This window comes from Cryptomeria japonica, chromosome 5, assembly GCF_030272615.1.
Source record: "Cryptomeria japonica chromosome 5, Sugi_1.0, whole genome shotgun sequence".
NCBI lineage: Eukaryota > Viridiplantae > Streptophyta > Pinopsida > Cupressales > Cupressaceae > Cryptomeria > Cryptomeria japonica.
This window is the reverse complement of record NC_081409.1, coordinates 82,052,719-82,075,260: the sequence shown is the minus strand read 5'-3', so window position 1 is coordinate 82,075,260 and position 22,542 is coordinate 82,052,719.

Sequence of the window (22,542 nt, the reverse complement as noted above, 5' to 3'; positions counted from 1 at the left end):
AGGAGGATAATACAAAAACTTTTATAGATCATTACAACAGTTACATAAACTTAACAGAAATAGACACAATAACATGCATATAATAACACAGTGATTTACATTGGGAAAACCCCTTCAAGAGAAAAACCCCACACTCCAAAAGTATCTCAATATATTATTCAGCAATCAATAACTGATTACAATATACCTATAGAGCAAGTTCTCCGCATGAGTGCCACTAATCAGAGACTCAGAGGTGTTGGAAATTGACACTCATTTGGGTTCATGGTGTTGTCATCGATGGAAACACACATCATTTTGGGTTGGATACTTAACCGATACTCACCAGTATTCAAGTTTTAACATTCGACATTCAAGGAAACTGGCATTCAGGGAAACCGACAAACTAGGAACTAGGATTTAGAGGACGACATAGGAGATTGATCTGATAGGTTCATGCAGCAATGGTCAACGACATCGGTCACAAAGATTAACATTTTTATTTCTGTTTAGGTTAACATGTAAATAATTTGTAATATGATTGTAAGCTGACATAAGGCATTTATGTTTATGTATGAAGGGTATATAAGTTAGTCTGGTTAGGTCAGTTAAAAAATTATAAATGCTATAGATTATGTGATGTTATGTGAGGGAGATCTTGATCAACAAAATGCGAATATAAATATCTTTAGTCAGTTTTGGTTATTTGTCAAAAGGATTGGGAAGGGAACAGGGTTATCGGTAAGGAAGGATACAGTGTTAACCGGTACAGACAATACTTAAACTAAAACTCATCCAACATGTCAAATGCACATTCAGAGTTTAGATTTTGTTTGTAATTCAACATTTTGGATCTGTAGTCAGTGAGGCTCCATTATAACGAGAAGTGTACCTTCCTACATGTACGATCCCCTCTTGTAATATTTATTTATTTGGCTAGTGGATAGATATTGTGGGTCACCAATCCCATCGTGGTTTTTCCTCTTTGAGGTTTTCCATGTATAAATATATGTGTTATGTTGTTGATTCTTGTGGTTGCATTGTTATTACTTTCTATTGCTTTCTTTTATGCATACCAGTTAATAAGTGGATTTGATAATAATGCTAAAAATACTCAAACCGGTAGCACATTGATTCACCCCTCGTCTCAGTGTTCTTAGATTCCAACAATTGGTATCAAAGCCTAGTTCCTCAGAATAAGTCTAACAACTTGAGGAAGATCCTGAATCCGAAATCCATGGAGATGAGTATAGAGAAATAAATTGAAGTAGCATTTGAAGACTATGATGTTCAAAGGTTGAAGAATTTGAAGCTGCAAGATGAGTTGAATTCTACAAAGGAATTCATCCTTATGCTACAGGAGAGGTTATCATTTGCTTAAGCTAAAAAGAAGGAACTCTTACAAAGTCCAGATGATGAAGAGAAGAATGCCCTTAAGAAACTATGTTACAAGCTAAATCAGGAGAATGGTATCATGAAGAATGAAATGCAAGACCTAACCATGAGGATGTCCAAGGAGATTGAAGACTAGAAGAAGAATGAAGAAAATCTTGCCATATCTCTGAAAGACAAATCCGAGGAATGTATTAGGTTGGCACATGAGAATGATTTTTTGAGAACTGAATCCGTGCAATCACCGAACAATGAGAAAGAGTTGGAAAGAATGATGATAGTCCTAAGAAGAGATCTAGATGCTACAAATGAATACAAAGACAAGCTTAAGGCCAGTTTTGCAAAGCTTGATAAATTATTGAAGGATCAAAGGGACATTTGAGACACTAGAAGTCTTAGATTTGAACATGGAGTAAGCTCTGGTACTGCAAATCAGGATGACACATCTAGTCAGAAGGTCAACCGGAATCAGAATTCACTAGTAAGGCAACCCAATGCATATAAATTTAATGGTAGATGCTTTGTTTGCAATAAGTTTGGTCATAGAGAAAGTCAATGTAGAAATAAAGAAAATCAGAATAATAACTCAATTCCCACTCAATGTCTCAATTGTAAAAAGTATGGTCATAGGACAACAGATTGTAGAATGAATGTGAGATGTCATGCATGTGGAAATTTTGGACATATGGCTAATCAATATAGGTCAAGGAATGATCAAGGATATAGTAAGGCAATTTAGAAGAACAATGTCACTTGTTATGCATGCAACAAAGTAGGACACATTGCTGAATTTTACAAAAGAAAGAATTCACAGGCAAGAAATGACTCATCCAATGAGAAGGGAAAGAAAAAGGTTGATGAAATCTAACAAACTCATGCTAAATAGTGGGTTAGGAAGTCTAAAGATCAATTGGCAGAGGAAAACACCTCGGTTACTCAACCGACAGAGCAAAAGATTCCCGCACGGACAGGAAACTCATTCGGTAACTAAGGCATTAGCCTTAGGAGGAGGCAAATTAATGAAATATCTTGCATTACCCTTGGTAGTGGTCTAAAAGCTTGTTTCAGATCTTGGAGAAGTTAGTCTGAAGGTTCACTGGCACTGACATGATGAATTTTGAATCCGGTATGATATATCGGCATGCATTAATATTAATGAGAAATTAGGGTTTCACAAAATAAAAGGGAAAATTTTCTTCATTTTTTATCACACAACATTCAAAGTGATTTTAAGGCAATCAAGTTGATTAAGAACATTTTCTAGCAATTTCCAGTGTTTTTCAGAGTGAATTTTCAAGGGTTTTTCACCAAGGAAGTTGGTGAGGTATTTTCTTTGTTTTCAAGCTATCTTTTTGCAATTGCAATGGATTTTGGATCTGCTCCCAATCCGGAAGATGTGGCTACCCCTGTTGTGGTTGACATTAAGGATCATCCACATCCGGAATTCAAGAAATGCCCTCAGGTTGCAAAGGTTGATGACTCAATTAGCACATTTTCTAGGGTTCCTGATGAAGTTCTCTATATTGAAGATGTAAAAGCTTACATTCACTGAATTCTAGAGGATTTGGGCTTGTTTGAGATTAAAACCATGTACATGACCACTTTGTTGAACAAGGATGGGATGATCAAAAAGGAATTTCAAATTCTGAAGGATCAGGATTTCACCAATATTTTGGAGTTGCCTGAGTTCGAAGATGAGATGATCTGGTACGTGCTGAGCTGAGTTCATGGGGAGTTCTTGTGGTTGGACCGACCCTATAAAATCACCAAGTAGGCGATTCATGCTATCATCGATTTACCCTAGGTTCGATAGACACCGGGCAAGAGGAAGATTTTGAACAATGAAGTAAACAAGTTAACTAATGCCACCTTTAACAACTGGTCAATGAGGGTTAGTACAATCAGAGACAAGGAAATGTAGTTTGCCAGCGTGGTCATTGGATATAAGGTAACTCAATCCAACTAGCTGAACTCTATATCTAGTTCTTGCATCTATTGTGTACACAAGATGGTAAAGGAAAATGAGAGATATGATCTTTGTCAGTGGATGTGCGATGAAATGATTTTGAACCTAGGAAAGATTAAGGGAGAAAAAAAAGATATATTCCGGTATGGTAATCTCATTGTTTGTCTAATGCTTTTCTTTCTAAATGAGACATCGAGATCTAGCAAGAGAAAATTGGCCTTTGATGTTTTGATAGGAAAGTAAATTAAGGATGCCTTGAGGAATTTGGGACCGAACAAAGACTCCATGATATGGGGTTATTTCAAAGCATTCCAGAAAGAAATGAAACTAAGAGAAAGGATACCAAAGCATATTGTTGACAAGTATTCTAGCAAAATATGTTTTATGGTTAAAAAGGATGAAACTTTAATGGAGGTGGTGCAGTCTAGAACAATATGGGTAAATGAGATGGGCTATGAGGTTGATGCATAGATCTTGGACCTTTATGCCAAGATGCTTATAGGTTCCTCAGTTGATGAGAAGGAGAAAACTTTTGGAACTGCAAAGTGAAAGGAATCAAAAGTGCAGATAGGCTTTAGCTAGAAGAAGAGGGAAGGCCAAATAAAGAAGGTTGGATAGGTTGTCGAGAAGATGTCCTCTGAGATTAAACAAATCATTGGATTATCAGAGACATCTCCTCTGGCAATAGTTCAAGCCTCACAGACAACAACAACTAGCAAGGGTGTGATGAAGAGGAAGAAACCAGAGACCTACATTGCCCCTATTGCATTTGGTTCTGAGACTAAAGAGGAGCCCCCCAATATTCCTAAAATCTACATGAGGATTCAAAGGAAGAAGCCCGAGAAAGGAAAACAATAGAAAGTAAAGGTCACCCCTCCGACAGCCCCAAATAAACCTTTGAAGGAGAGGAATCCTACAGAGAAGAGGAAACTGATAAAAGAGACTGCTCCCACTCTCGGTAAGAAGAAGAAATCAGATTTAGATGTGGCTCTTAAATCTGGTAAAAGTGTTAAGGTTATCCCTCCTCTTTTTGTTGCTGAATTAATTGATCAAATAACTAAGGATGGAATTTTGAGTAATATATAGCATTATTATATACATATGGATGATAAGGAACAAAAGGAGATTGAGGAATCAATTTTGTTATACTTAGACATATATAAGAAAGCTTTAATTGAAATAGAGAAGTAAATACTAGTAGATTTATATAATAAGTTAGATGCTATGAGATTATCTACTATTGAGGAAGATAAACATATTAAGGTTCAGGAATTATTGATTGTTTGTGGTGCTATCATAGGAGAAGAGATGCATCAGTGTCTAGATTTTGCTAATGAAACAATTTTCCGAAGTAGACACAGGCATGTAAGTCTTATGGTGGGTAGAGTGAATGAAATATTCAAGGAAACCCACGAGGCATGGGTAAAATTCTTTATTGATAGACCAAATTTATTTACATAGCCAGATGTACCTCGTAAGTTTGACATTCCATACATTCCAGTTGATGCTAAGGGTAAAGGTATATTAGGTGAAAATCCACCATTTTTGGGAAAGAAATTAACTCAGGACATTCCTCTTGATGAACTACTTGTAAAGGATGTTGAGATAGGATTACCAATAATTGATGTTGTACAAGTTGAGCAGGTCACATCGGAACAGATCATTCCAGATATAGAGGTTATTGATATTGAGATAGTTAATAAACAGGTTGAGGATGTTGAGCCTCCATTAATGAATGTACATATGAAAGAGGTCAAGGTAGAGCAGGTTTCTCCACTAAGTGATGAAGCCACTGGTGCAAGTCAACAGGTTGGAGATACCAACAAAATTTTGGACAATCACTCATTGTTGGCACTTGATTCATCAGGTCAAGAAGATTTTGGTCATTTTGAGAAAAAGAATATTGAGCACCTGAGCAGTTTTGAATTAATGCTTGTTGCAGCTTAGAAATTGATGAAGGAAGGATCAGACGATAAGAAGGTTATTGAGTAGGTAATTCCAATTTTATAGCAGCTTGCACTGAAATGCAAGATAGATTAGGTTGCAAGTCCCTCTAGTAAGTTGAAAGGTTTGAATGAACATATTGCAAAAGAGTACAAAACTCTTCAACAAGTGTCAAACCAACAATTGGTAGAAAGGTACAATGCAGCTAGGAAGGTCACCTGTGATAATATGATCACATCCAACAAGGTTAAGCTAACAAAAGAACTGACAAGGATTGATTAAGCTCTTCATCAATATAGTAGAATATATTGGTCTTGCACTAACACTGCCAAATTAACAACAAACCTGTAGGTAAAAATATAAGAGGCTAAGGTCCCGTTGGAGCATCTTGCTAACAATTTTGATTGTACTCAGTCATTGACCAGTGCTATTGATGGTCAAATTTTGGTTATAGAATCAGAGATATCAGCCTTGGAGAAGGATATGGCTAGATTAATCCATCGAGCCAGGGAATTGAGAGGCTTAGTAAGTCCCCAGTTAAACACTTTGTTACTTCATAAGAGAGAATGTATGGAACAGATGAATATGCCCACACTGGTAACCCTAACAGAAGAAGAATTACACACTTACATTCTGAATGGGTTTGTATCAATTTTGGGAACTTTAAAATCAGGTTGGGACACTTATTTGGCATTTTTGAAGGGTTCTTATCTGGATATATTCAAGTACATATAGATCCGGTAAACAATTTTGATTTCATTCTTTCATTCATTATTCTTTGCCCCAACCTTTGGCATTTTTATCAAAGGGGGAGAGGTTGGATGTGAAAAATGTTAAGGGACATAAGAAGTAATGTATAGCTCAGGGGGAGCATCCTTCTGAGAGTAGTTTTGGGAGATCAGATTTTGGACAGGATCGGGAAACAAGTACAACACTTCAATGATCCATTTTACACATGAGTGTTGCCATCAATGTCAAAGGGGGATATTGTTGGCAATTGACACTCATCCGAGTTCATGGTATTGTCAAGTATGGAAACACACATCATTTTGGGTTGAATACTTAACTGATACTCACCGATATTCAAGGTTTAACATCCGACATTCAAGGAAACTGACATTCAGGGAAACCGGCAAACTAGGAACCAGTATTTGGAGGCCAACATATGAGATTCATCCGATAGGTTAATGCAGCAACGGTCAGTGACATCAGTTACAAAGATTAATGTTTTTAGTTCTATTTAGGCTGACATGTAAATAATTTGTAATATGATTGTAAGTCGACATAAGGCATTTATGTTTATGTATCAAAGGGTATATAAGTCAGTCCGGTTAGGCCATTTAAAAAAATATTGTAGACGTATAAAAATGACCATATTCCTAAATGAATATTTTATGTTCATTTCCCTATTTGATTAAATCTAATTTAATTAAATTATCCACATTCTTCTATTTTATTAAGTAAATTACTCAATTTATTTAAATAAAATTCACTATACCCATTTAATGAATAAATCATTTTATTCAACTAAATCCCCCCTATCCACTTTTAATTAAATTCAAATTTAATTAAATAGTTATCCTAAATTGAATAAATCTAATTTATTTAATTTCCCCAAATTGCAACCAAATTGAATTAAATTACTTTATTTCAATTAAATCCTATTATCCCTCCATCCACTTGCAAAATCCCAAACCCCTTTCTAATCCCTTCTAGAATCTTCTAAGCACTTCTAATTAACCTAACCCCTCCTCTAAACTTTGTCACATCCCTAAGAAAAGGGAAGTCACTTCTCAAAACCTCAAAGTCTTTGATAACCATTAAAGGATTTCAACCTTCAACCACTAAATTTCTCAAAGTCTTTGATAACCTTTGAAGGTTTCCAACCTTCAACCACTTAATCCCCAAAGTCTCCAATAACCATTAATGGTTAACCCAAACCCTCCTACATGGTTAAAACATTTGTTTTGACTCAACCTCTACCAAACCCAAGGGTCTCATTAGGACTTTAATGCTTTGACCATGATTATCTCTTAATCATTTGCACAAAGGTTTATCCTTGGATTAACTTTTAATCCAGTGGGTAATCCTAACTTAGACTTGACCCTTAGCCTCTAGATAACCATGAGGTCTTCTCAGGCATTCAATGTCTCCAACCCCTTCTTTCAACCCAACCCTACGTTGACACTTGTCACCATTTCATTGGTGCAATTTGCAAACATGGATCCCCAACTTTCAAACTCAACCCTTGATTAAACCATTCAATCTTGACCATCCATTGCCCTATTTTTGCTATAAATAGAGCTCTCACTCCTCCATTTTCAACAATCATCTTCAAAATTTGAAGCATCACACTTATGCTCAAATACTTTCAAGCTTTCATATCATTTTTATGCTCATCATTTAGCCTCTTTTAAATCAGGAATTAGACTAAATATTCATGTTTAGAATAATTTCTTTATCATTTAGCTCAATCATAGACTAAATATAGTATGTTAGGATAGTATTCATACTAACCTTGTCATCTTATCATCTAGTTTATTGCATTTCTAGAATCATACATAGCTTAACATATTTTTCATACTAAAATCTATCAAAGCATCTCTCATTCTTGCATTTGCCATCCCTAAACCATTTTGCTCAGTGATCTGAGAGCAAAAACATTGGTTTGAGGGACATTGTGAGATAGAGAACCATGGGACCCTCCTTGGGAAGCTGAGTAATACTACATTACTCCATAGCTCGCATCAAGAAGTCTTGTGTGTGTGTGAACTAGTATTTAACAAAATTTTCACATATTGAGTTTTGTCAGCCCACTTTTCCTGCATACAAATATAGATGCGATAGATTATGTGATGTTATATGAGATCTTGATTGAAATAATGTGAATATAAAGATCTATAGTTGGTCTTGGTTATTTTTCAAAAGGATTGGGAAGCGAACAAGGTTATCGGTAAGGAAGGATACATTGTTAACTGGTACAGATAGTACTTAAACCGGAACTCATCTAGCATGTCAAATGCACATTCAGAGTTCATATTTCTTTTGTAATTCAATATTTTGGATCTATAGTTAGTGAGGCTTATTGTAATGAGCAGTGTGCCTTCCTACATGTGCAACCCCTCTTGTAATATTTATTCATTTGGCCAGTGGATAGATATTGTGGGTCACCAATCCCACTGTGGTTTTTCCTCTTTGAGGTTTTCCGCATATAAATCTATGTGTTATGGTCTTGATTCTTGTGGTTGCATTCTTATTACTCATTGTTACATTCTTTTATGCATACCAATTAATAAGTGGATTTGATAATAAGGCTAAAAATGCTCAGCCCGGTAGAACACTAATTCACCCCAACTCTCACTGCTCTTGGATTCCAACAAGAGGTAATAAAATTTCCATAAGATTCTTACAGACAACCTCTATCTCATGCACCTAATATATTGGAGATACAATACAAGAAACCGTCAAATAGTATTACAAAACCATGGGCTAAAACCACCCAATAAGGTGTAGCCAGCCTTATCTCCCTTCTAGATGCCCTATGGTGTGTCAAAAAACACATCAACACGTGTCCCTCCCTTTTATAGCTCAATTATGTATTTGATACATTTTATATTTCCTATTTCAGGATTACAAACTTTTAGATGCCATAACTTGAGAACCGTGTGTCCTATTAATGAACCTTTAAAGCATTGGAAAGCTCGCAAAGTGTTCTATTGCCTCGTAAGACACTGTGTCACTTATGCTCACTTTTCAAGGCATCTTGTGGCCTCTAAAGTCTTCAAAATTAAATTTAAACCTTTCATTGGAACCCTCCAAAACACAAAATTTAATATCTTCATAACTAGCTATGATCTTATAATGTAACTTTACTGGAATGCATATCTAGCCAACAAGAAGCTTCAGGAAGAATTTTGCACCATTTTGTATTCAAATGAAAACTTACTACAAATAGGAACCTCATGAAAATACAAGGTTCAGACACCATTTCTTCCAACACTTGATGCTAAAGTTTAAAAGAGGATTTACAAGATCCTATGCTTGTGGTACTTCCTACATTAGGAAATGATGAGATCTTTTTAAACCCGAATTAAAGAACACACTAGCAGATATATATTTATATTTACTACTTATTCAATGGGAGGCCTCATTGGAATTTTTCCTTAAATAAATTTTGTATGTGTTTATCATGCCTTCTCCTACTTTCTTCACCTATCCTCTGTTGGAAACAACAATGAAGGAAAACTGAGAGGGGGAGGGAATTAGTTTTCACTAGATTAAACAATTTAAGCATAATCTCAAATTTGATCAACTATAGTAAGAATAAATATAAACACAATAACACCAACACACATAACACCAATCTTTTGACATGGAAAACTCGGTTAAGGAAAAAACCATGGTGGGAACCTACCCACAATAAGATGATACTCTACAGCAGTATGTGTAAATATTACAATGAGGAATGCACATGCATTTAGGCACACTACCTAGAGCTCACTACTCAAAATATTATAACCTAGAAGGCTCTAACTATCAGGGAAGGTTCACTAACTTACAATAATAATCGGAATACAATCTCGAATACATGAACTGTAAAGATAACATCTGTTAATGCCTGATGATAGTTTTGGTTAAGCTCATTTGTCTCCTCTACAACAATCTCTTCTCAATACAACACACCAAATGATGAATTCATTTGTTCGCACATATACCACTCTCTGATAGTGCAAACACAACATCGACACCCAAATTTCATGAATGTAACACCAATTTATACAGATCATCAACCTTGACTACAAGGTCGGCTAAAGCCTCAATCCTTAATTACAAAATTACACCCCATGATACATAAATAATCCTTAAGAACAATACAATGACATATAAAACATAGCATGGACCTAAACCAAATCCTTGAACACACATCACCATGGAAATATTGCCAAGATTAACTGCAACATGTTACACCACCAAAAATACCGCATAACATGAAAAATATCACCCGACCCAAAAGATATTCAATAACTCACAGATGGATCAATGTATACCATTAAAAAGAATATGTTGACATCAATGACAACAACATATCCTAGCAGCAACAATATCCAACAATCTCCCCCTCTAGAATTGATGACAACATATGAATGTGAAAAAAAATCAATGCAAAGAACTGAATCAACATTAGCAATTTGCAACAAACTCCCACTTAGATCAAGCACACAAAGCTTAAAGATAAAGCAATTTTTCACAAGCTTCTCTCCCCCTTTGACAACAATGCCATAGACATAATGCAAATCATTTTTTTCTCATCACAATGCATCCTCTAAGAAGGAAAATCTCTCCCCCTTAGGATAAAATCACAACTCAAACCATCTGAATCACTGACTACTCTAGCTGAGTAGCAACACCAACTCATCAATTCGGATAAGAAGATAAAGCTTTGAAGTCCACCAGATTGATGCAACTCCACACATCTAGTTCTCATCCGGAGGGGTAGAGACCCCTAAATTTTCTCTCAAATATACAAATGTATCTATAGGCAAAGGTTTAGTGAAAATATTTACAATCTAATCCTTTGTAGATACATATTCCAATCTGACTTCCTCATCATTGACTTTCCCCCTCAAGAAATGATAGTTTGATGATACATGCTTTATAGGACTTGATTCTTGGAAATATTAATAGGACTTGAATTGTCACATTATATAATAGTAGGATCATCATAAACAACTATAATATCCTTCAAAATTTACTTCATCCAAACTACCTAAGTACAATTCCTGGCATCAACAATGTATTCAACTTCAGCAGTAGATAGAGATACAACATCTTGTTTCTTGCTGGACCATGAAAAAAACTTCTTTCCCAAAAATAAAACTTCACCAATAGTGCTCTTTCGATCTTCAACATTACCTTCCTAATCAACATCATTATAGGTTCATATCATGAAATCATCACTCTTTGGATACCATAAGCCATAGTCAACAATCCACTTCAAATACCTAAAAATTATCTTCACAATTGTAACATGAGTCTCTTTAGGATTAGCTTGAAATCTAGCACAAAGATAAATAACATGCATAATATCTGCTCTATTCCAAGTTAAGTACAACAATCCACCGACCATAGATCTATGCAAATTTTGATTAACATTATGAGATTCATCATTCTTAGACAACTTGCATCCAGTCACCATAGGACTTCCAAAAGGTCTGGAATAATCTAACTCAAACTTCTTCAATAATTCCTTCACATACTTAGATTGAGAAATGAAAATTCCTTTTTCAATCTGTGTAATCTATAGTCCTAAGAATAATTTCATCTCACTAATCATAGACATTTCAAATTCCTTTTTCATATCATTAGCAAACTTCATACTCAAATCATCATCTCCTCCAAAAATGATATCATCAACAAAGACTTCAACAATCAAAATGTTATCATTCTCAAACTTAAATTATAAATTACTATCATAAGTACCTTTACAGACTCCCAATTTCAACAAGTACTTATCCAATCTAGCATACCAAGCTCTAGGGGCTTCCTTTAGTCTATTTCATGTTTTCTTCAATTTGCATACCATATCTCTTTCATCTGATAGAGAAAATCCATCCGTTTTCTCAATGTAGACTTCCTCTTCCAAATTACAATTCAAAAAGGATGACTTGACATCCATCTGATACACCTTCAAATTCTTGTAAGTAGCATATGCATATGCAAACAACAATCTAACAACTTTAATTCTAGCTACTAGAGAAAAAGTCTCCTCATAGTCAATTCCTTCCATCTGAGAACAACCTTTACATACCAATGTTGCTTTGTTTTAGACAACTTCATGACCTCATTTAGTTTATTCTGGAACATGCATTTAGTACAAATCACATTATTGTCTTTAGGTGTCAGAACAAGCTCCCAAGTGTTATTCTTCTCAATCTAATTCAACTCCTCTTCCATTGATTTTATCAAATTCTCATCTTTACATTCATCTGCAACATTGTTAGGTTCAATCTTTGAAATCAAACATATTTCTTCACCAGTAATCCTCCTCCTAGTCATCACACCTTTATTTTAATCACCAATTATCTAATTTTTTGAATGATTTAATCTTACATACCTTGGAGTCTTTTGATTATTCTGATTGTCAAGCTCTTCTTCACCAACAACAACAATATCCTGATTAACTATCTCCACCGAATCATTCTACTTTAGGATCTCAGTCTGCACAGGATTTGAAACAACATCTTCATCATCAAAATCATAACCACATGCTCTGATCTATTTTCTAAGACATTCATCTACCTTCACATTTGCACTCTCCACTATCTTTCTCCGTCTCTTGTTGTAACACTAGTAGGCCTTGCTATTAGTAGAATATCCCAAGAAGATTCCTTTATCACATCTTGCATCAAATGTCTCTATATCCTCATCTCTCTTGATATAACATTTACTTCCAAAAACTCTAAAATATCTAATTGTAGGAACATGACCAAACCATATCTCATAAGGAGTCTAACTGAAATCACCTTTAATATGCACCCAATTGAATGTGTAAAGAACAGTGCTAACATCTTCTCTCCACAAGATCTGTGCAACATTTCCTTCTATCAACATAGTCATGGTAGCATCCAAAATAGTTTTGTTCTTCCTTTCAACAACTCCATTTTGTTGAGGGGTTCTAGGAGCAAATAACTATCTTCTAATTATATTCCTCTCATAGAATGTATCAAACTCTCCTAATGTAAATTCTCCTCCTCTATCAAATCACAAGAACTTTAGCTTTAATCTTGTCTTAGTCTCCACTCTAGCTTTGAATAACTTGAATTTCTCCAACGCTTCTGATTTCTCCCTTAGAAAGGTAACACACATCATCCTAGAATAATCATAAATCGACAACATGAAATATATGTCTCCTTGTATGCTTCTTACTCTTGTAGGAATAAGATCTAACAATCCATTAGATGAATACAAGTTACTCTTAAATGAAGTTCTTGTTTACTTTCCCATCTAACATTCATTACATACCAAATTAATAGGCTTCACAATCTTAGGCAAATATCTAACATCTTGAGTAGAACTAATCCTTATCATGCAATCAAAATTAACATGGCACACAATCCTATGCCACAACCAACTCTCATCAACCTGAGCAGTCAAACAAACTTTTCTCACCAACATTCAAGTGAAATATATTACCTTTTGTCTTATTTCCTAATGCAATCTCTATATCAGAGGCATTTAGGATGTTACCTTTACCATTCTTGAATTGCAAATCATATCCCTTGTCAACCATCTCTCCAACACTCAAAATATTATTCTTAAAACCTTCAACATACAAGACATCATCAATATTATGCTTAGCATTAAAGATATAGAACCTCTACCATGAATCACACAAGCTTTGTCATCTCCAAATCTCACTATGCCACCATCATACCTTTCAATACTCACAAATTTGTTTTTTTCACCTATCATATGATGTGAACAACCATTGTCAATTACCCATTCATATTTTTCTTCAATCTTAGAAGCCAAAGATTTATCTTCAACAATGTAGCTTGTAGAATTCACCAGTACCGGATCATCTTCCTTGATAGCAATAAATACAAATTCGTCTTTTGAATTCCTATTCTATGATTCTTCATCTATCACACCTTCATCAACAACATAACAATATCTCTTTTGATATTTGAACTTCCGGTTAGGCTTGTAGGGCTTATCATTATTTCCATGCTTCTCATATCTATCATACTTATCAGATCTATCATACCTTTCATGCTTATCATAACTAGACACTCTTTCAAGGCACCTAGAAGAAAAATGGCCTATCTTATTACAAGAGAAACATTTCAAAGGTAGGTAAATTTCCATCATACTTACCAGCTCCCTTAGGCAATCTCTGAGCAATACAGGCTTCAAGCTCATTGAATTCTCTTTCTTGCTCTTCCATCTCTCTATTTTTCTCTTTCATAACTGGATACTCAACATGAACACTCTCCTAGATCATACTTCTGCTTCACGAATACAGAGGCTTTAAATGCAGTCTCAGATTTTCCATGTGATTCTCCAAATTAACTCAACTCAAATGCAGCAAGCTTCCCAACCAACATATCTCTTATCATAGTAGTCACACTCTGTATTTCATCAATAGCAACTACTTTATGTTTGTAAGGAGGCAATGATCTCAACACCTTAGAAACAGTCTCATCTTCTTCAAGAGTTCCACCGACATATCTAATTTTCATGACAAGATCATTCACCTTAGCGATAAAGGATGTTATGTTTTCATCTTCTCCCATCTTCAATGCTTTATACTTTCCTTTCAAACTCTACAACCTAGTAACTTTAGCTTGTGCATCTCCTTCATAAAAGGTCTCTAGATTCTTCCAAATTTCATGTGCAGTTTGCAAACCCATTACATTAGTCATTCTTGAATCGGTCAAGGGACTCAGTAATGCTTCCTTAGCTCTTATGTTATATTCAACATCCTTGATCTCAGTAGCAGTAACCGGTCTAGTCTGAGGAACATTGTAGAAATTATTTGTAATCTTCCAATACTCATCTCCAAAACATTTCAAATGAACTTCCATCCTGTCCTTCCAAATAGTATAATTACTTCCATCAAATCTCTGACTCTCCTCCTTGAACACATAAGTTTCCATCCTAGATCTATTCAAGCGGTCAAGCTTCTTTCGGAGGATCTAGATCTGATACCAATTGTTGGCAACAACAATGAAGGAAAACTGAGAGGGGGGTGAATCAATTTTCAATGAATTAAATAATTTAAACACAATCTTAGATCTAATCAACTGCAGCAAGAATAAAGATAAACACAATAACAACAACACACATAACACCAAGATTTTTGACGTGGAAAACTTGGTTAAGGAAAAAACCATTGTGGGAACCTACCCACAATAAGATGATACTTTGCAATAGTATGTGTAAATATTATAATGGGTAATGCACATGCATTCAGGAACAATTCCTAGATCTCACTGCTCAAAATATGATAACCCAGAAGGCTTCAACCCTCAAGGTGTTGGCATTTGCATGAAGATTTTATTAATGATATGTTATGTTTTTATTGATGTCAATTAACTGGTAATGATATTGTTGATATTGTTGTAGTTATTTTTTGTAACCGATAGGAAGAGCTAGTGAAGGAAAATGTAACCGATAGGTAAGTTTGTGGAGTGAACCGATATTGCTAAGTATTGGAGAGTTCAACTAGTAAACCCTACCAGTTGATTTGATAAACCCTAATTGATTAAGTTTGATGAATTGGTTTTTATCTAGGGAATGAACAAGTATATTGCATGTAATGCAAAGCGTGTGATGAGTTACTAAGTTCGATGAAGTGGTGATCAAGGAGTGGTCGAGGCTTTCTTGAATGATGTGCAAAGATTGCTATGTAATCTAACGGTCATACTTGAACTGACTTGTTTGTAATCTCTATGAGAGAATTAGGTTTTTATTGTGTTACTGACCTAATTGATTTTTTTATAAGGTCGATGAGTTGTTTAGTTTCAGAGTTGGCAAAGTTTTAGATGAGTGTGTGGTTGCCAAACCGGATGATGTATCTGCAGTTTGAGTAAAGGAAGATAGGAGCATGAAAAGGATATGAACAAGCAAGTGTAGTGTTATTCAAACAGATCAAGAAACTCCTATTGTTTTCTAAAAATTATAGCAGTAAAATCCCCTAACAGGGTAAGCTCTAACAAGCTTGGTGCTATTCAAATCCTCTAACTAGGTGATCCATTATCTTGGATTTCAAATCCTCTACCAAGGTTACTCCTTACTGGGTATTGCTTCTAACAAGGCATTATAGTCAATCCCTTAACCGGGTGGTCCCTAACAGGATATTTTCTTAACAAGACTTTTGTACAGCTTTAACAAGCTAGGATCCTAAGAGGGCAAACTTTAGAAGAGTTCAGATAGTTATCTTATGAGTCTCATTTCATCGTGGTTTTTCCCATTTGGGTTTCCACTTCAAAAATATTGTCAAGTGGTGAATGTTTTTGTGGTTATGTTCTTATGGTTGATTTTCTTAACTACTTAATCCACTTTGATAAGTCATGATAACCGACAACATTATGAAATGAAGTTTTACTTATGTCAGTAAAAGAATTTGGATGTTTATGAGTTTGAAGTTGTTTACTGTTAATCTGTTGTAACAGTTAACTGATTTATCTTGAGGGTTTTTATCTTGACAATGATATTGCATTGATAGTTCTAAGTTTACTTTGAGAGATTGATTTTGAGATTGGTGAAGTTAGTATCAGTTTTTCTATCTATTGATTCACTCCCACCTCTCAGTAGTTGATTGGATTCTTATTCTTTCATCATACCATCAATTAGTATCAGAGTGTCTTAGGTCCTCTAAGGTCTAAGCCTAACAGTTTGAGGTAAAGATCTTGAAGATCATGATGAAGAAGGAAGGTTTGAAGTTTAATAGAGAGAACTATAGGATATGGAGTGAAAATGAAAATTTATATCAAGAGTCTAGGAAATCAATACTGGGAACATGTTGTTACTCAATATGTTGCACCTAGTGGGACTATGACTGATGATTAGAAGAAAGAGAAACAAGAAAACATTCAAGCATTAGAGGCTATTATCAGTTCTTTGTCTGATGTAGAGTATGTAGATGTTCATGGTCTAGAGACTGCATATGAGGTATGGAAGAAACTTGAAGAGATTTATAGTGGTGATGAACATGTAAATATTGCTAAAGAAGAAAGCCTAAGAGGAAATTTTGATGACATGCAGATGGTTGAAGGTGAGAATATCCAACAGTATGGTCAAAGGATAAAAGAGATAGTCGGTGAAATTAAGAGTGTAGAAGGTAAAGTGGAAGATTCCATAGTGATTAGTAAGGTAGTGAGAACCCTGCTATCGGTCTAAGCTATCCAAGTTGTAGCCATTCAAGAGCTAAAGTCTATTAACAAAACTAAGGTAACCCTTGACTCCATCATTGGAAAGCTTACTACTTTTGAATTAAATGGTTATGATGGTAGTGTATAGAAATTTGAGTCTGCATTTAGAGCTTCTGTTTCTAACCCATCTATGAGGAAAAGTAGAGATGTCAGTCACAGTTATGAATCTACATCTAGTAGAGAAGTTGATGATGAAGACAATTTCGTTGAGCTTGAAGCATTGTTGGCCAAGCTGTTGCCTAGAGGTACTGGTAAATATAGAGGTAAATTACCTTTGAAATGTTTTGCATGCAACAAGATTGGACACATAGTTGCTAACTGTCCTAATGGTGATAATGAGCACAAGCGAGATAAATTCAAGAAGTATAAGGGAAAAGGAAAAAGAGTTTGTCTTATTGTTGTTGATGGTGGTATCATTGATGCGGAATCTGATGGTGATGCTAATGAAGATATTGTGTTTGTAGCTATTAATGAGGAGGTATCTGATCAGAAGGTGTTAGTGTCTTGAATGGATAACTCTAATGATTGGATCATTGATAGTGGTTGTTCACATCACATGACCGGTGATTGGATTAAATTTCTTTCCTTGAAGGAATTTGATGGTAGAGTTGTAAGATTTGGTAATGACTCAACCTGCATGGTTAAAGGTAAGGGAACTATTTCTCTTAATGGAAAGAGCAGTGCAGATGATGTCTACTGGGTTGAATGTTTAAAGCATAATATTTTGAGTGTTGCACAACTCAATGATAGAGGATACCCATTGGAGTTTAAGAATGGTATGTGCAAAATATATTGGAGCAAAGGTGAACTGATTGCAACTAGGAAGTAGACTAAAGGTAACCTTTGTCACCTTAATCCTAAAGTCATCAATTGTTTAATTGCAAATATAGATGATAGTTGGCTTTGGCATAGGAGATTTTGTCATATAAATTTTGATAACATTGTTAAAGTGAGTAAGTCTAAGACAATGAGAGGTTTGCCTCAGTTGTACAAGCCAGTTAATGCTCTATGTAAGGAATGTTAGTTGGGAAAGATGACATCCTCAAATTTCAAGAGAAAATCTTTTTCAGTGGAACATCTGTTAGATTTGGTTCATACAAATCTTTGTAGACCAATAAGGACTAAAAGTATTCAAGGTGACAAATATTTTATGATCTTCACTGATGATTGCTCAAGGATGATGTGGGTCACATTCTTGAAGGATAATACTAAAGCATTTAGTAAGTTCAAGGCATTCAGGGCCTTAGCTGAGAAGGAGAGCAGTAAGAAGATAAAGTGTTTGTGGAATGATAAAGGTGGTGAGTTTACTTTTGAGTAATTCACTAGATATTGTGAAGAAAATGATATCAAATGACACCTTTCTACATCTAGGACACTAGAGAAAAATGGTATTGTAGAGAGAAACAACCAGTTAGTTGTTGAAGTTGCTAGGATGATGTTGATACAAGGAGGTGTAGCAAAAACTTTTTGGAGAGAAGCTGTCAGCACAACTATCTACACTATGAACCAAATTTTGGTAAAAGAAGGTAAGGACAAGACTCCTTATGAATACTGGTATGGTAGATCACCTAATGTTAGTTATTAAAAGATATTTGGAAGCAATTATTTTATTAAGAGATGTTACTATTTTAGAAAATTTGAGGCTAAAAGTGATGAAGGTATATTTCTTGGTTATTCCACCAAGAGTAAGGCCTACACATGTTTTAACAATTAGAAATAGAGAATTATTGAGAGTGTTGATGTTTGAGTGGATGAATGTCCTAAAGTCTTAGAGGAAACTAGTGTGGAGGAAAAGGATGAAGATCCTTGCATTTTGTTTTTGGAACCAGAAACTGTGAAACCTGAAACTGGTAAAGCAAATATTGATGTACCAGTTCAACCAGAACAAGTAAATTTAGAAGAAGATGAACTTGAAGATAATGATCATGTTATTCTGAATTATGTCAGACTCAATCACAATCCTAAATAGATTATTGAAGATAAGGATGCTAGAGTACTAACCAGAAGAAGAATCAAAGAGAATTCTTGCATGATCTCCACTATTGAGCCAATAATTGCTAAGGAAGCATTTGGTTATGATCATTGGGTTAAAGATATAGAAGAGGAACTAGATCAGATTGAGAAGAACAACACATGGACCCTAGTACCCTGACTGGTAAATAGAAATTTGATAGGTACTAAGTGGGTATTCAGGAACAAGCTGAATGACGATGGTGTTGTAGTCCGCAAAAAAGATAGGTTGGTTTGCAAAGGTTATGCACAAGAAGAGGGAGAAGATTATGGTGAGAATTTTGCACCAGTGGCTAGACTGGAAGGTGTCAGAACTTTACTTGCATTTGCAGCACATAAGGGATTCAAGGTAAATCAGATGGATATAAAGTCAACATTTTTGAATGGGATACTAGAAGAAGAAGTATACATTAAGCAACCAGATGGTTATGCTTTGACTGATGGAAAGACATTGTATGTAGATTGCATAGGGATTTATATAGATTAAATCAGGGATCGAGAGCATGGTATGAAAGGCTTCATGCACACTTGATGAATATATGTTTTATGAGAACCAGTGAAGATAGTAACATATATCTCAAATCTGAAGGAGATAAAATATTGGTCAGCAAAGTATTTGTAGATGATATCATATTTGGAGGTAATGATGACATGAGCAATGATTTTGCAAATGAAATGAAAAATGAGTTTGAAATGTCTCTAGTGGGAGAGATAAAAAATTTCATAGGCTAGCAAATATAGCAAATGAAGAGTGGTATTTTCGTCACACAGTCTAAGTATGTGAAAGAGGTTTTGAAGACATTTGGTATGAGTGTCTGTAAACTAGTTGGGACACCAATGGTTATAGGTTGTAAGTTGTCTAAGGAAGATGAATCCACATATGTTGATGAGAAGGAATAAGCAATGATTGGAAAATTGCACTATGTTGTTCACAACAGACCAGATATAGCTCATGCAGTTGGCCTAGTTGCTAGATTCCAAAAGAATCCTAAGGAAACACATTTGATAGCAACCAAGAGGATTTTCAGATATTTGAAAGGTACTATTGACTATGGATTATGGTATCCATATGGAGGAAATTTTGAGTTGAAGGTGTACACAGCAGATTAGGCAAGAAATGTTGATGACAGGAAATGCATAACCGATGGAGCATTTTTTCTTGGAGGAAGACTTGTTTCATGGAGTAGTAAAAAGAAGAGTTGTATATCACAATCTACTACTGAAGCTGGGTATGTTGCAGCTTATATGAGCTATACCCAGGCTATCTAGATGAGGCACATATTGGAAGGTTTTAAGATGAAGATTTTAGAACCTGTAAAGATATAATGTGATAATACAAGTGTCATAAATATTTCCAAGAACCTTGTTTTGCCCACACAAACCAAACATATCAAATTGAAGTATCATTTCTTGAGGGAAAAAGTGCAGAGTAAAGATGTGATCTTGAGCATGTTTCTACCAAGGAGCAGCTTGCAGATATCTTTACTAAACCTATGCCTAAGACCACTTTTGAGTATCTTAGAAGTTAGCTAGGGGTTGTACCCCTTCATGAGGTCAATTGAGCATGATGTAGATTACATCAGTCCTGGAGCTACTTGCAGAATTTTACAGCAGGATTGGTGTAGAAGTGGAGTTATTCCATAGGGGGAGCATCAAGTTGCAGGTTGTTGATGCTGAACAGTGAGATTTGACATTTCGTGTTTTACTTTCAATTTGGCATTGTTGTCAAAGGGGGAGAAGAACTATGTGATTTGTATGGTTGATAGAGAGAAGGAAGACAAGCTGAAGACAAGGTGAATACAATCACAAAAATCAATGGTACTAATATTTGTATTGCCATTAATGCCAAAGGGGGAGATTGCTAGCGTTTGCATGAAGATTGAATTAATGATATGTTATGTTGTCATTGATGTCAATTAACTGGTAATGATATTGTTGATATTGTTGTAATGATTTTTTGTAACCGATAGGAAGAGCTAGTGAAGGAAAATGTAACTGGTAAACCCTACCTGTTGATTTGATAAACCCTAACCGATTAAGTTTGGTGAATTGGTTATATTGGTTTATGATCTGATGATGAGCGGTAATGATTATGGCATGTATGCTTATTGTATGAAGAGAGTTTCAAAGTGATTTTGGCAGGTTGATGAAATGGTTTTTGTCTAGGGAAAGAGAAAGTATATTTCATGTAATGCAAAGCACGTGATGAGTTACTAAGTTCAATGAAGTGGTGATCAAGGAGCGGTCGAGGCTTTCTTGAATGATGTGCAGAGATTGCTATGTAATCCAATGGTCATACTTGAACTGACTTATTTGTAATCTCTATGAGAGAATTAGGTTTTTGTTGTGTTACCGACCTAATTGATTTGTTTATAAGGTCGATGATTTATTTAGTTTCAGAGTTGGCAAAGTTTTAGTTGAGTCTGTGGTTGCCGAACCAGATGATGTATCCATAGTTTGAGTAAGGGCAGATAGGAGCATGAAAAGGAACTGAACAAGTAAGTGTAGTGCTATTCAAACATATCAGCAAACTCTTATTTTTTTCTAACAATTACAACAGTAAAATCCCTTAACTAGGTAAGCTCTAACAAGCTTAGTGCTATTCAAATCCTCTAACCAAGTGATCCATTAGCCTGGGTTTCAAATCCTCTACCAAGGTTACTCCTTATATGGTATTGCTTCTAATGAGGCATTATAGTCAATCCCTTAACCAGGTGGTCCCTAATAGGATCTGTTCTTAACAAGACTTTTGTAAAGCTTTAACAGGCTAGGCTCCTAATAGGGCAAACTTCAGAAGAGTTTAGATAGTTATCTTGTGAGTCTCATCACATGGTTTTTCCCATTTGGGTTTCCACGTCAAAAATATTGTGTCAAGTGGTGAATGTTTTTGTGGTTATGTTCTTATGGTTAATTTGCTTAACTACTTAATCCACTTTGATAAGTCATGATAACCAGCAACATTATGAAATGAAGTTTTAATTATGTCAATAAAAGCATTTGGATGTTTATGAGTTTGAATTTGTTTAATGTTAATATGTTGTAACAGTCAATCAGTTTATCTTGATGGTTTTTATCTTGACAGTGATATTGCATTGATAGTTCTAAGTTTACTTTGAGAGATTGATTTTGAGATTGGTGAAGTTAGTATCAGTTTTTATATCTATTGATTCACCCCCACCTCTTAGTAGTTGACCAGATTCTTATTCTTTTATCATACCATCACAAGGAAGGTTCACTACCTTACAATAATGTTCTGGCTACAATCCGGAATACATGAACTGCAAAGATAGCATCTGCTAATGCCTGATGATATTT